Source organism: Ascaphus truei, chromosome 3, assembly GCF_040206685.1.
Source record: "Ascaphus truei isolate aAscTru1 chromosome 3, aAscTru1.hap1, whole genome shotgun sequence".
Taxonomy (NCBI): Eukaryota; Metazoa; Chordata; class Amphibia; order Anura; family Ascaphidae; genus Ascaphus; species Ascaphus truei.
The window spans coordinates 92,758,743-92,771,242 of record NC_134485.1 but is presented as its reverse complement, the minus strand read 5'-3'; positions in this window follow the sequence as shown (position 1 = coordinate 92,771,242).

Here is a 12,500-nt window from a genome sequence, read left to right as displayed (position 1 = left end):
GGGTCGTAAAGGTTGAGATCTGGTCTGAACTACGGACCGGCTTGTAGGGTTTAAGACCCTTGGGGGGCGGGTCCGGTGATGACCTCCAGCAGTCTCGGGCAAGGTGGAGACCCTTGGGGATCTCTGTTTTCGTCCGTATCGGGCATAGTAGTCCCATTTTAACTGGGGTGGATTTGAGGTGAAGATCCATGAGAGGGGAAAGTTTAGGACCTTTGGTCTTGCAGGGGAGTGCGCCTATTTATTTATTTGGGAGCTTGGGGTGGATTACTACTTTTGTTGTGACCCTGGGAGAGGTTTGGGGAATAGAGACGGGGTTGTAGGTCTAGGGGAAGGGTACGTGGGTGAGAAGAGTTTGTTGTTTTTTTTTTTTTTTTTTTTTTTTTTAATAGTAATAAGGAGGGGTGGAGCAGATGGGGAGGGGGGGAGTGGGTAGAGGTAGGGAAAGAGGGGTGAGGAGGGGGTAGGGTGGGGGGAGAGTGGGGAGGGGTTTAGAATGCACAGTTTACAATAATGTGTTTCCAGCATGTTAGTCATATCATTGGTTCAATTGTATACACTTCCCATATGGCAATCGAGAAAAAACCTTCGTACTGCAAATTCTGCAGGGCTGTGGGGGATGGGATAGGGCATAGGGGGGGGGGTGGGTATGGGGGGGAGAGCGGAGTACATTGTATAAATGAGTGGATATCAGTCTTCATATATTGTACGCCTTATGTAGACAGTTGGTTGCATATTATATAGTTAGAAGTCCATGTGATCTCCTGTGCGGGTCCCACTGGGGAAGACTCTCCTTAGTTTTCTTAGCTTCGACAGCTTGAAACAGTGGTGTGTGAGGGGAGGGGAAGGGGGAGAGGAAGGTGGGAGTGAGGGCGAGGATGACCCAGGAATGGGATGAATTGCTTGGGGGGATTGGGGGGAGGGGTGTGTGTAGGGGTTGGCGGGGGGGGGTAAAGGGAGGGGTGGGGGGGGCAGGAGTGGGGGGGTGGCCGGGTAGTCTTATGTGTATGAGTATGTGCCCGTCATCGCATAATATGCCTCTTATGCGTAGGGGTGATCGCGATGACTATAGTCATAGTGTTTGGGGAGTCTTGTGATCTCTCATAGTCTGCTTCCCGAGCGCAGCTCTCCGTAGGTTGAGCATTTACTAAGGCGTGGATCAGCAGGTTATTGGGGGGGAGGGAGAGAGAAGGGGAGGTGTGGGTGTTCGAAGAGTGTTAGGGGGGGGGTGAGAGGGGGGAAGGGGACGGGGTGGGGAAAGGGAGATGGGCGGGAGGGGGGAGGGGGAGGAGAGGTCAGTGGTGGGGTAAGGGTGGGGGGGATGCATCTCTATAGTAGGCCTCTTATAGGCTTTATCTATTGTGCCATTAGTGGAGAGCGCGATAGACACATCGGTGTGTATCCTAGCTAATCAGAGCTATTTGTCAGGCATTATATAATTGGAGCAGCTGTGGTTAAACATGGTACACGCAAAGGAAACCCGCACAGCTAGTGTTAGACCACGGTGAGGTGCTGACTGGATGGAGACGTGATTATATCATGTGAAAGAAAAAGGACCCAGTCTTTCAGCACTCAGTCACAAGAAATGTAATATTGTATAATTTAAAAATATGCTTTATTTATAACCATGAATAAAAAATAGGGTGTTAAAACGTAATTAAATTGTATTAAACAGCACGTGACTGTATCCTTGATAACCCGCCTGCGATTAGGTGGGTAGATATGGTAATGTCCCTAATGAATATTGGGGATCAAACGCTACTGATAGTAGCTGCCTAGTGATATAGGAAGGAGGAGCCTGTGAGAGCCCACTCAAAGACACTCTCCATATAAGTGTATCCAGGCGTACGGTACGCACTTAATTGACACACTGTGGATAAAAACAGTGATACTGTGTGACATAATGCGAGCTAAGTTAGACCAATGTGATGTCTGTCCCTAATGAAGATATGCACTGGTGACTAAATCCATTCATCAGTACTGTCAGAGCCAGGTCTATGGTGAGAGCCTGTATAGCCCACACCGTTGATCATAGGTGCAGACTCGGTTCTGGAGAGGCCGCAGAGAAGCTTCCTAAGTGAACTTAGCCATATTGGGAGAGGCCTGGGGACTTTGAGGGGGTGGGTGTGATGTGGCCTGGAGTTGAGGGGGGATGGGGCTAGAGGAGGGGGTTACATCATTAGTTCTAACATCTTTCAGCTCCCGTTGAATACAAGTGGTTATTTTTTGCGTGAGAGATACATAACAGTAACATTCAAATAATAAGGAATAATACATAAACTTAAAAGGAAAAAAGAAAGCATTTCCACTGTGAGTGTCTTTCAGGTTAACTGATCCTGCCATATAACTTCTATCAGGTTATTGTCCATCAATGTAGATTTGATTATGGGGGTTATCATTGGGGAGGGGGTAGGGAGAGGGAAGGTGAGTTCGGGTTGTGGAGTGAGGGGTCGCAGTTTAGGGGGGGAGAGGGGGGTGGGAGTGGTGTCTATGGGGGGGGGGTGGGAGGGAATGGGGAGTAGGAAAGACGGGGGGGGAGAATGGGAGGGGGTAAGAGGTAGGGGAGACGGGGAGATGGGGAGATGCGGGGGGAGGGATGGGGAAAATCAGTGGAGGGGGTCCTTATCTAAGGCAGAGTAAACTCAATGTCAGTCGTACAGCACTACTTGCAGCCAAGAGAGGGCTGTGTAACTTGGGGTAGCAGGGGTAAAACGAACTGGGAAGGTGTGTGCATGTTACAACATTACAGACCCTGTCCCTTAGGGATCATCAGCGGAGTGCAGCGTTCTGGGACAAGGATTGTCCTGGGGCTCGGTCGTCCATCTAATCGATTCCCGGGAAAGACGGGGTCTGCTTCTGCTCGTGGCCTCCGGTGATGCATTGATCCTCCCTCAGCCGAGGAGGGGGAGGGCAGCGAGATGCTCCGCGTGGAGTAGGGTCTGGTGGGCTACCGAGTATTCTCCGAAGCCAGATGCTCGATGTCTGGGCAGGCCCGTCATGGAGGTCCGTGTGCTGAGATGGCAGTAGAAGGGGATGCGCCGCGCAGGAGGGACAGCGGTCGCTGCAGAACTTCTGGAATTCGATGGGGGAAGTTAAGCCTCTCGCACCGCCATTTTGTCGTCTGGAAGCAGACGATGAGGCTCTTCAGGGGTGGCTGAACAGGTAGGTAAAATATCCGTTACCTCATTTCTCCCGGGGGTGTCGCTTCTCCGCGATCCTCTCCGAGGTCCTTGTCGGCTGGTCCTCCTTGTCGCTGGATCGATTTCCAGTTGATTCGGCAGATCGAAGAGGGACCAGGGCCAGGCCAAAGGCCTTCGCTAGGGGTTCCATGTCGTCGGGGTGTCTTATAGAGAGGTATTTGCCTTTATGGTTGATGAACATTTTAAAGGGGAATCCCCATTTTTATTTTATGCCCTTCTCTCGGAGGAGCAGTGTTAGAGGGTGCATTTCTTTCTGGCGATCCACCGTTTGCTTCGATAGGTCGTTATAGACCTGGAGTATTTCTCCTCTAAACATGATGTTGTCCTATACTCGACATGCTCCGATGAGCTTATCCTTCGTGGTGTAGCTGTGGAGCCGCACGATAACATCCCTCCGTCGGTTTGCATCATCGGATCGTGGGCCCAGTGCTCTGTGCGCTCTATCGATCTCTAGGGCGCGTTGATCGATTTCTGCGCATATGGAGACGAAGAAGTCTGTCACATATTCCCTTAGGTGGCCTGGTAGGATCGTCTCCGGGATGCCTCGGATCCGTAGATTCTGACGGCGATCCCGGTTTTCCTGATCCTCCAGGCCGTCGCGGAGGGAATGGATTTCTCGGCCGAGCCGGATAATTTCTTCATCCGCATCAGTTTGGTGTTTAAGGGCCTCTTCGAGCTTTGTTTCAAGCGATGTGGTGCGCTCCTGGAGGCCCTGGATATCCTGCTTAATTGCTGACACCGCTTCCTTGAGGTTAGCTTGTAGAGTCCTCTGCAATTTAGCATGAAGTTCCTCCAGGAACTCTTTTGTGATGCCCCCGTCCGGGGAGGGAGTTGTAACTGGGCTTGCATGATCTGTGCGGCCTTGTGTGCCTCGTGTTCCCGGCGGTGAACCGCCATCTTGTTTTTCCCCCCCTGTGTCAGAGTGCTGTTTCGCGGGGGTAAAATACTTCCCAACCCCTTGGGTAGGCTGGTTTTACCCCTTGGTTGACATCCCTGTGTTATCGGGAGGCAAGAGGGAGGTTTTTGGAGGATTTTATCCGGACGAAAAGTGTCTATTTTTTATGTTTATTTGAGTGGGTCTCGGGAGCTCTCCTTTCACCCGACTGCACTGGTGGACGTCATCGGCACGCCCCGCAGCATAGAGGTGATATTTAAACCCAAAAGATGTTATTAGGTCACCTAGAGAGAGTGTGTACAGAGAAAAAAGAAGAGGTCACAGGACAGAGTTAGATGTCACCTTATAGTTGTAGCACCAGTTCCCCCCTGCCACAGAATATCTGGCCACTACAGGGTTATTGTCCCCGGTGCTGTCGCTCACCTGCTGGTTCATGGGGTCTGAGTGGTTCCGCAGTTGGAATTTGGGAGCAGCAACAGGACAGGCTTTCTCCATCTTTTTACTGTGCAGCTTCTCCATCCGATGAGGATCCTGCTGAGTGCAGGATGGTCCCTAAAGACAATACTCTTTTCCAATAAGCACGCACCATAGTTGGTCCAACAGCATGTTTATTACATAACAACATTACTCTTCTCCAGCCCCGGAGCAGACCCCCCAATCTCTTTGGCCCTCTTGTAGGGAAAAGGGTATGACACTGTTCCATAATCAACACCCTCAATTTGGTGTCGTGTCAGCTTTTACACCTGGGGGAAAAGGCTTGTAACCCCGCTCCATCACAGGGCAGGTCCAGATATTGGCAGGCATCATACCATATACATGTGACCCAGTCAGTACCTTCCCCAGGTATGACACTCCAACTGCTGTTTTAGGCCTGCCCCTGGATAAGGCAACATAGTACCCATCCAGGCTGCATCTGCAGGCTTGACCCTGTGCAGGAGTTTAACCCCAACACTGCCTGTTCCTATCAGGACTTATAGTTTTGAGGCCAGTAGAAGGATATAGCCAGGGGCCCTTGGCTACATAGTTAAATTCTAAAGCCATATTTTGAATATACTGTACACACAACTGGAGGATTCCTCAATTTCTTCATTGCCTTTGAGTTTATACCATTTTATGTACCTCCCCATGTTTAATGCCTATGCACAACATAACAAGCAGAATTGTGTGTGAAAGAAACCACAGCATTTTATTCACAATCTTATACATAAATTAAGAAGACCTTGCCAGAATCCCATATACTGTATGCAGAGTTCCAGCCTAACGTGTCCACAATTAACCAACCATACCCTGTGGTGAAATACAAATTCAATGACAAACATTCCATGAGAGGACACCATTAGGCATTGTCATTCCAAACTGAAAATTAGCACTGACTATGTCATGAGAAGACATCACCAATCTCTGCCATCTAGTCCGGCCTGTAGTATCACCTCTCCCTCCATGAGATGATACCATAACACCTTCTAACCTAAAACAGTCAGTAACACTGCCTCTCCCATGATGACCGCACACCATCACAGCTCTCAGCTTTTCAATTGGGCAGTGGCAACAATTAACCTTCAACGAGAGGACATCACTGCACTCACGTACAGGTTAGGATGGTGCAATTCCCAACCTAATAAGTGGAAGTTGGAAACTGATCTTCAGAGCATTTTTATGGAAAGGTCCCAGTGTCAGCAGTGTCACACCCCCCCCCCCCCTACAGTATAAGAATGAATGACAAAACAACATGAATCAGTTAATGGTTTTTTTACTCTCAATTCTCACAATGCTGTGCACATCAGATTTACATTTCAAATTCGAGAGGGGATTTTCCAAAGCGTTACCGTAAACAAAGCCTCTAAGGGTTGGGTGGCGGGATGGTGTGATTACACGCAGGCGCACTGAGGCTTTGTAGCTCGGCTATGGATGGATTAAGAACACAATGGCAATATTCAGAAGATTAACGACTCTGTGGAGAGAGGGGTTGGTAGGGTAGGGTGACTCATGCGCTGTAAGCAGCAAGCTCCCATCTCTAAAAGGATGAGAGTAGACGCAGGCGCAGTCAGCCGATTGACGCTTGGCTAGGGACGGATTAAAAACACAATGACTACAGTAACTGCAGAAAATGAATGACTCTGGAGGTGTGTGGCTAAAATAGTTAACAGTACTGTAATTTCAAAAGGCAGTTCATCATAATAATTTGATCAATAAACCCCCAAATACAACCCCCAAATACAGTACATAAAAAGCAAGTCACTTTAACTCCCTGTGCCTCAGGCACCAAAAACAAACAGTAGATTTTCTATATATATATATTATTAATTAATATTCATTTAAATGTCCATTTTTCATGTATCTCCATGTTTTACAAATGTTTTGTAAATGTTTCTCCGATTTCAATCTGCCAGAAGAATTTAATAAAGGCTACAGTATGTATTATTCATGATTATTTTTATCTTTGTATTTTTTTTTCCCCTGATGAAATATAATAAATATTTATTCACATTCCTGGTTATCGTAATCATTGACAACAACCACCCCCCCCCGACAGTATATTGTAAGAATGAATGAAAAAACAACATGAATCAGTTAATGTTTTTTTTACTCTCAATTCTCACAATGCTGTGCACATCAGATTTACATTTCAAATTCGAGAGGGGATTTTCCAAAGCGTTACCGTAAACAAAGCCTCTAAGGGTTGGGGGGGGGGGTGGTGTGATTACACACAGGCGCACTGAGGCTTTGTAGCTCGGCTATGGACGGATTAAGAACACAATGGCAATATTCAGAAGATTAACGACTCTGTGGAGAGAGGGGGTTGGTAGGAAGGGTGACTAATGCACTGTAAGCAGCAAACTCCCATCTCTAAAAGGATTAGAGTACACGCAGGCGCAGTCAGCCGATTGACGCTTGGCTAGGGACGGATTAAAAACACAATGACTACAGTAACTGCAGAAAATGAGCAAAGCGTTGTTGTGTGTTTTTTTACACAGGACATGCACGACTCCAGTCCCTGGGAGCCGCAAACAGGCACGGTTTTAAGGTTGCCCTGAAAACCTGCCCTGTTTGGTGCCCTCTAGGACTGTGCTGGTGCAATTTCAACCCGCTCAGACCCACAGAACGGATAATTTTAAATTATATTTATATATTTATATTTTAAAGATATTAAAGAATGTATTGTATTTTAAACATGTGACTTTAAACCATACTGACTGACAAATGTTTTCACACATGTACTGTAGCAGTAAACCATACACCTGTTGATGTTTTGAATTGCTGTGCACTTAAAATGTTTCAACATTGTACAGTATTTGTAAATAAATGTTTTTGTACTGACTCCAACAATAAAAGAACACGTTGATTTGTCTTACATTGTTTCCATTTGCTCCTTTGACAGTGTAACAAATGTCGAGGCTTACTGCACTGTTTTTTTACTGCCAGACCACAAAGCCGCAAGATTGGCAACATTGTCAAAAAAGAGCAATGATCGCGCAATTGGCTTGGGAACTAGGGCAATTGGCGTGGGAACTTCTATTCTAGGGCACCTAGAAATAAAATTCATTTTGCCCATAGATGTTAGGAACCTGGCACTGTATACAGTAGAACACACATAATGTAAATGATACTGTAAATGTAGAATAAATGCATAGTTTTATTTTTTCGGGTTTATTACACAGTATACTGTACGGCCGGAACAAGGGCAAAAAAACTGTAGATGTGGGGTTTTAAATCTGATTCAGCAATGTGCAGGCATTTTCACACAACGCGATATTATCCATCGAAATCCCCCCATTAGCCGTTTTCTTTTCTGAGGAAAAACAAAAAGAAAAGTTTTAATGTACAGTAATGGTCAGCCCCCTAAAGAAGTACCCAGCCAGCCCCACCAATAATTTTCTCCTGTTCACATGCGCATGCGCCTAGCGTTCCACCAATTGTTCTGTATCTGCAGTACAGTACTGTAGAAGCCGCTCAGCCAATGATATTGCTTACAGGAGAATCGCTTGACTTTCGAATCGCACCGATATTTATACATTATTGTCAAAATAAAAAAAAACGCAGAAAATAATACGGCAACAATACTCACCATAGTATTTCCCATTCAGCTGGCGCCGGCGCCGGTCCACTGCCAGTCCAGTGTTCTTGATCATCCACGTTGATAGTTTGCAGCGGGACTAGTCCACCTGTAGTCAGCTGGTGAGGCTGGAAATTGTTTAGGTACATGCAAGCTTCATCAAAACTGCACGCGAAATCCGGCTCAGTCTCAGGTTCAGGGTTGTCACTGACGGCGGGACCGTCATTGGAAGCCTGTGCTGGTGCATTGCTTGGCAGCGACTGTCGTTTCGTAGTTGGTTTTAATATGACCCTTCGCCTTTTGCCGCCTTCATGGTCATAGATACCGGAAAAATCCGGTGATACACACCCATACCCTCCAACAAATTGTGTCTCAATACGATGAAAACAGGGATCGCTACATAACCTTTTCCTTACTGCACGCTTCCACGTATGAGGAGTTGGCGAAAATTTGTAAAAGTCATAGTTTTCGATAAAATACTGATAAATTTGAACAACTTTTGCCATCTTATCCTCTGTTGCATTAATCACGGCACAAATCAAATACGCGTAACTTCTGTCGGGTTTTTGGAAAGCGGGCTGCACTTGAACACTCATGGTGGGCGGGCCTCTGGAGAATACTGTAACCGAAACTGGTCTTTGTCTTTCTTTAATATGAAAAGCCTAAATTGATACATTTTTGCAACCTCTTCCTTCAGTCTCAAGGCCAAGTTACAATGGCACACTGTTGTACAGTATCTTTTTTAAACGAAATACCTGCAAGCCGACACATTACTGAAGCGCATGCGCATTACAATTCATGAATATCTGTCATCTGGCGGACACGCGAAGCATTGCAGCCTATTAAATCCGAACCATTATCAATAAACGCATAAACCTCACGTCAGCCGGACATGACCCGTGGCTGGGAACGCAAAATGAACGCGGCATGCGCCAGGTGAAGAGCGTCACATTCCAAGAACAAGCCAGGGAAAAAACGGTGATTTGTTAGAATAAAAGCTGCCGCAGCAGTAGATTAATCAATTAAAAATCAAGGGTCTAATTAGAAAGCCCCTAGGGTACCTTTTCTATTCACCTACACTATTGCTTCAAATTACATTATGAATAGTGTTATGAGGCCCTAGAGGATACTGGACAGTGACCCTAAATGAAAGAAAATTGCTAAAACTCCTCTGCTGTTTTCATATAGGCGAGCAAGGAATATACGAGATTCTTTAGTACCTACTGTACAGACGTTAGTACTACAGTATCTTGGATTCACAATCATATTTATCTGTGAGGTAATATGGCACATTTCCATGCTTGCATTGTTCAAATTGTAATTTTGACCTAAAAGGAGATTAATTTAGTCATCCTGGATTAGGTAAGACCATTGAAATGAATGGCTTTAAAACATGTAATTTATATGATGTGGTTTATTTTCTTTGCTGTCCTTGTGGACAAGAAAAACCCTCTGTCCCTTCAAGAAAATACTTAGGGCTCTATGCAGTAAGCGCCGAAAAATTGCAATCGCCAAGGGTTGCCGATAGGCTTTATTTTTACGATTTGCCCTCGCAGTATTCAGTAAGGGCTGAATCCATGCCGATCCCTGCCGAATCACTGCGAAAGCAAAACTGCCGATGAGCCTGTGCCGAATAACCTGCAGATAGGCCTTTTCTGCCGATAGGTGTTTGCAGCAGAGAGAGACCAGCCACTCTCTCAGCGCAAACATCAGCAAAATATAAATTATTTATAAACAACTTTTACTCATAGTGTACATGTGCAGGGGGTCTCCGGAGCTGATCCGCATTGGTTTCAGGTCGGGGGACCCCCTGCTTCCCGAGAAACAGGCCCCTTTATGAGGTGCCGGTATCCCTCTGCATTTAAAGGTCCCGATCACGTGACCGCGGAATGTAAACAAAGCAGAGGGATACCGGCACCCATAAAGGGGCCTGTATCTCGGGAAGCATGGGGTCCCCAGACCTAAAACCAAAGCGGTACAGCTCCGGAGACCCTCTGCACATCTACACTATGAGTAAAACACACATATCAATAAACACTCGTTCCTTACCTTTGCGGCTATGTGCTATGGTAACGAAGCAGCATGAATGTATTTTTAATAATAGTGTACTGTGAGCAGGGGGTCCCCTGAGCTTAACCGAATTGCTTTGTGGACCAGGGACCCCTGCTTCCCGAGTTACAGGCCCCGGTATGTGTCATCGGGTGGCAGTGTCGCCACCATCTTTATAGCGTCCCATTCGCGCCGTGTCCACTATAAATATGGCGGCGACACTGTAACTGATGCCCCAAACCAGGGCCTGTAACTTGGGAAGCAGGGGGTCTCTGAGCCACAAATAAATCCGGTTCAGCTCAGGGGACCCCATGCTTCCGCACAATATTATTAAAATACAGAAATGCTGCTTCATTACCATAGCATATAGCCGCTAAGGCAATGAAGGGGTTAAGGCAGAATAGCATGTTTATTGGGGGCAATAAATAACATAGACCCCCTGTGTGTTTAAAATACATAAACAACAATAAATACATTAAATACATATAGCACTCACCCATTTACGGCTGCCACGATGAAGGCCATCCTCCTCTTCATCCTGCCCATGCCCTATCCGCTGCTGCAAAACAGACACAAGAATGAAAACATCCAATGTAATGTCCCCTAACCCCTTTATCACCATAGCGGTTATTAACCGCTACAGTCATAAAGGGGTTAACCCACCCTCACCCACCACTCGGGATGCCTACATACCCTCCCACACTAACCCCCACCCCGTGAGGCCTAACCCCCCTCACCCACTACCCACAAGAGAGGCCTACCCATATAACCTTGGGGCCAATACCCCCACCCCCCACCCCCAGTACACACAATAAAAACTATACACTGCCCCACAATATGGAAAACGGAAAAATGGGGGAGCATGGGATTAGGACAATACACAGTACAGATGCAAACGATATACGGCTGATAACGTTCTGATGTAGTAGTTTGGGGGGCCAAGTTTATAATAATATACTTACACGGCCGTGTGTAAGCAAAAATCAAATAGATTTGGTATCTTTTCAGGATGGGTCCTGACTTCTCCAAACCCAGGTGTAATAATCAATAAGGTATAGGTAGTATGTTAATACATATGTACTCACACGGCCCAGTGTGAGTAATGTTAAAGGTTCTGGTATCTTTGTGGTTTACTCAACCCGTCCAAGCTCTTATACTGGACGCAAGGGATGGCTCTCCAACAGTACTCCAACAGGAAATCTCTCTCTAATTGCTTGAAGTCAGTGAGTGTCTCTCCCCGGTCCCGCAGTGAAAGGGGGGACAAGTGATGCACGATCTCAGTAAGGTTCTTTACACAATGGCATTTATTAATAAAATACAAATAAACAAAGAACTCACATACACAATAAACTTCTGGCCTTCCCACGTAGCTCAGTCACGAGCCCCAACAGCATGTAGTTCCGCCCCGGGTCCGGGGTGCAGAGTGATGACACTTCTCTGCTCTGCTATGGTTGCGGCTGTATGGACTGGCTACGGAAGCCTCCGTAGGACAAAAACTGCCACCAATTCGAGCAACGCGTTTCACTGAGTAATCGGCTTCCTCAGGCTCATAGCCTCATAGCTCATACCCTGAGGAAGCCGTGAAAACCATATGTTTTGGCCGAGAAAAAAAAAATGATGACGTCACTTAAAGGCAATGAAAGCATAGCCAATCAGAATGGCTTTGCTTCAATTGACGTTATTAAAAGAAATATGGCCGTCCTCACATGGTACGGTAGCCAATCAGAACGTGGGAACTCCCTCCCAACTCTGATTGGCTCTAGTATACCATGTGACAGAGGCTTGGGGGAGAACGGATGTGACGTCATTGAAAGCCTGTCACATGGTACTAGAGCCAATCAGAGTAGGGATAGACTTTTTTCTAAGTGTCACCCTTGCCGATGCTTCTCCTCCACCAACTTGCCAACTTTAGTAGGCGGGCTGGATTGCCGAAAAACTGTCCATTCTGGAGTGCCGATCAGCAGCGAAAAGCTGATCAGGGCTACTTGAATTCAGCCGAGTTCAAAAAGTGCCGATAAGTGGCTTATCGGCAACAAAAATTGCCGATTTTTCCCACTTATCGGCGCTTAATGAATCGAGAGGGCAAATTTGGCGAAAAAATGGCGATAAACGTCTTATCGGCACTTACTGCATGAGGTCCTTAGTGAGTACAAGCATAAAATCAGGGAAGCTCTTAAAAAGATAGATGAACCTGAAAATCAAGCATAATGTTAGCCAATTTAAATGTCAGATTATAGATTCTGTTAGCTCCATAAAATGGGAAGGGAATCGAAATTAGCTCTTACTCCAGAGAGAAAGTAAATGG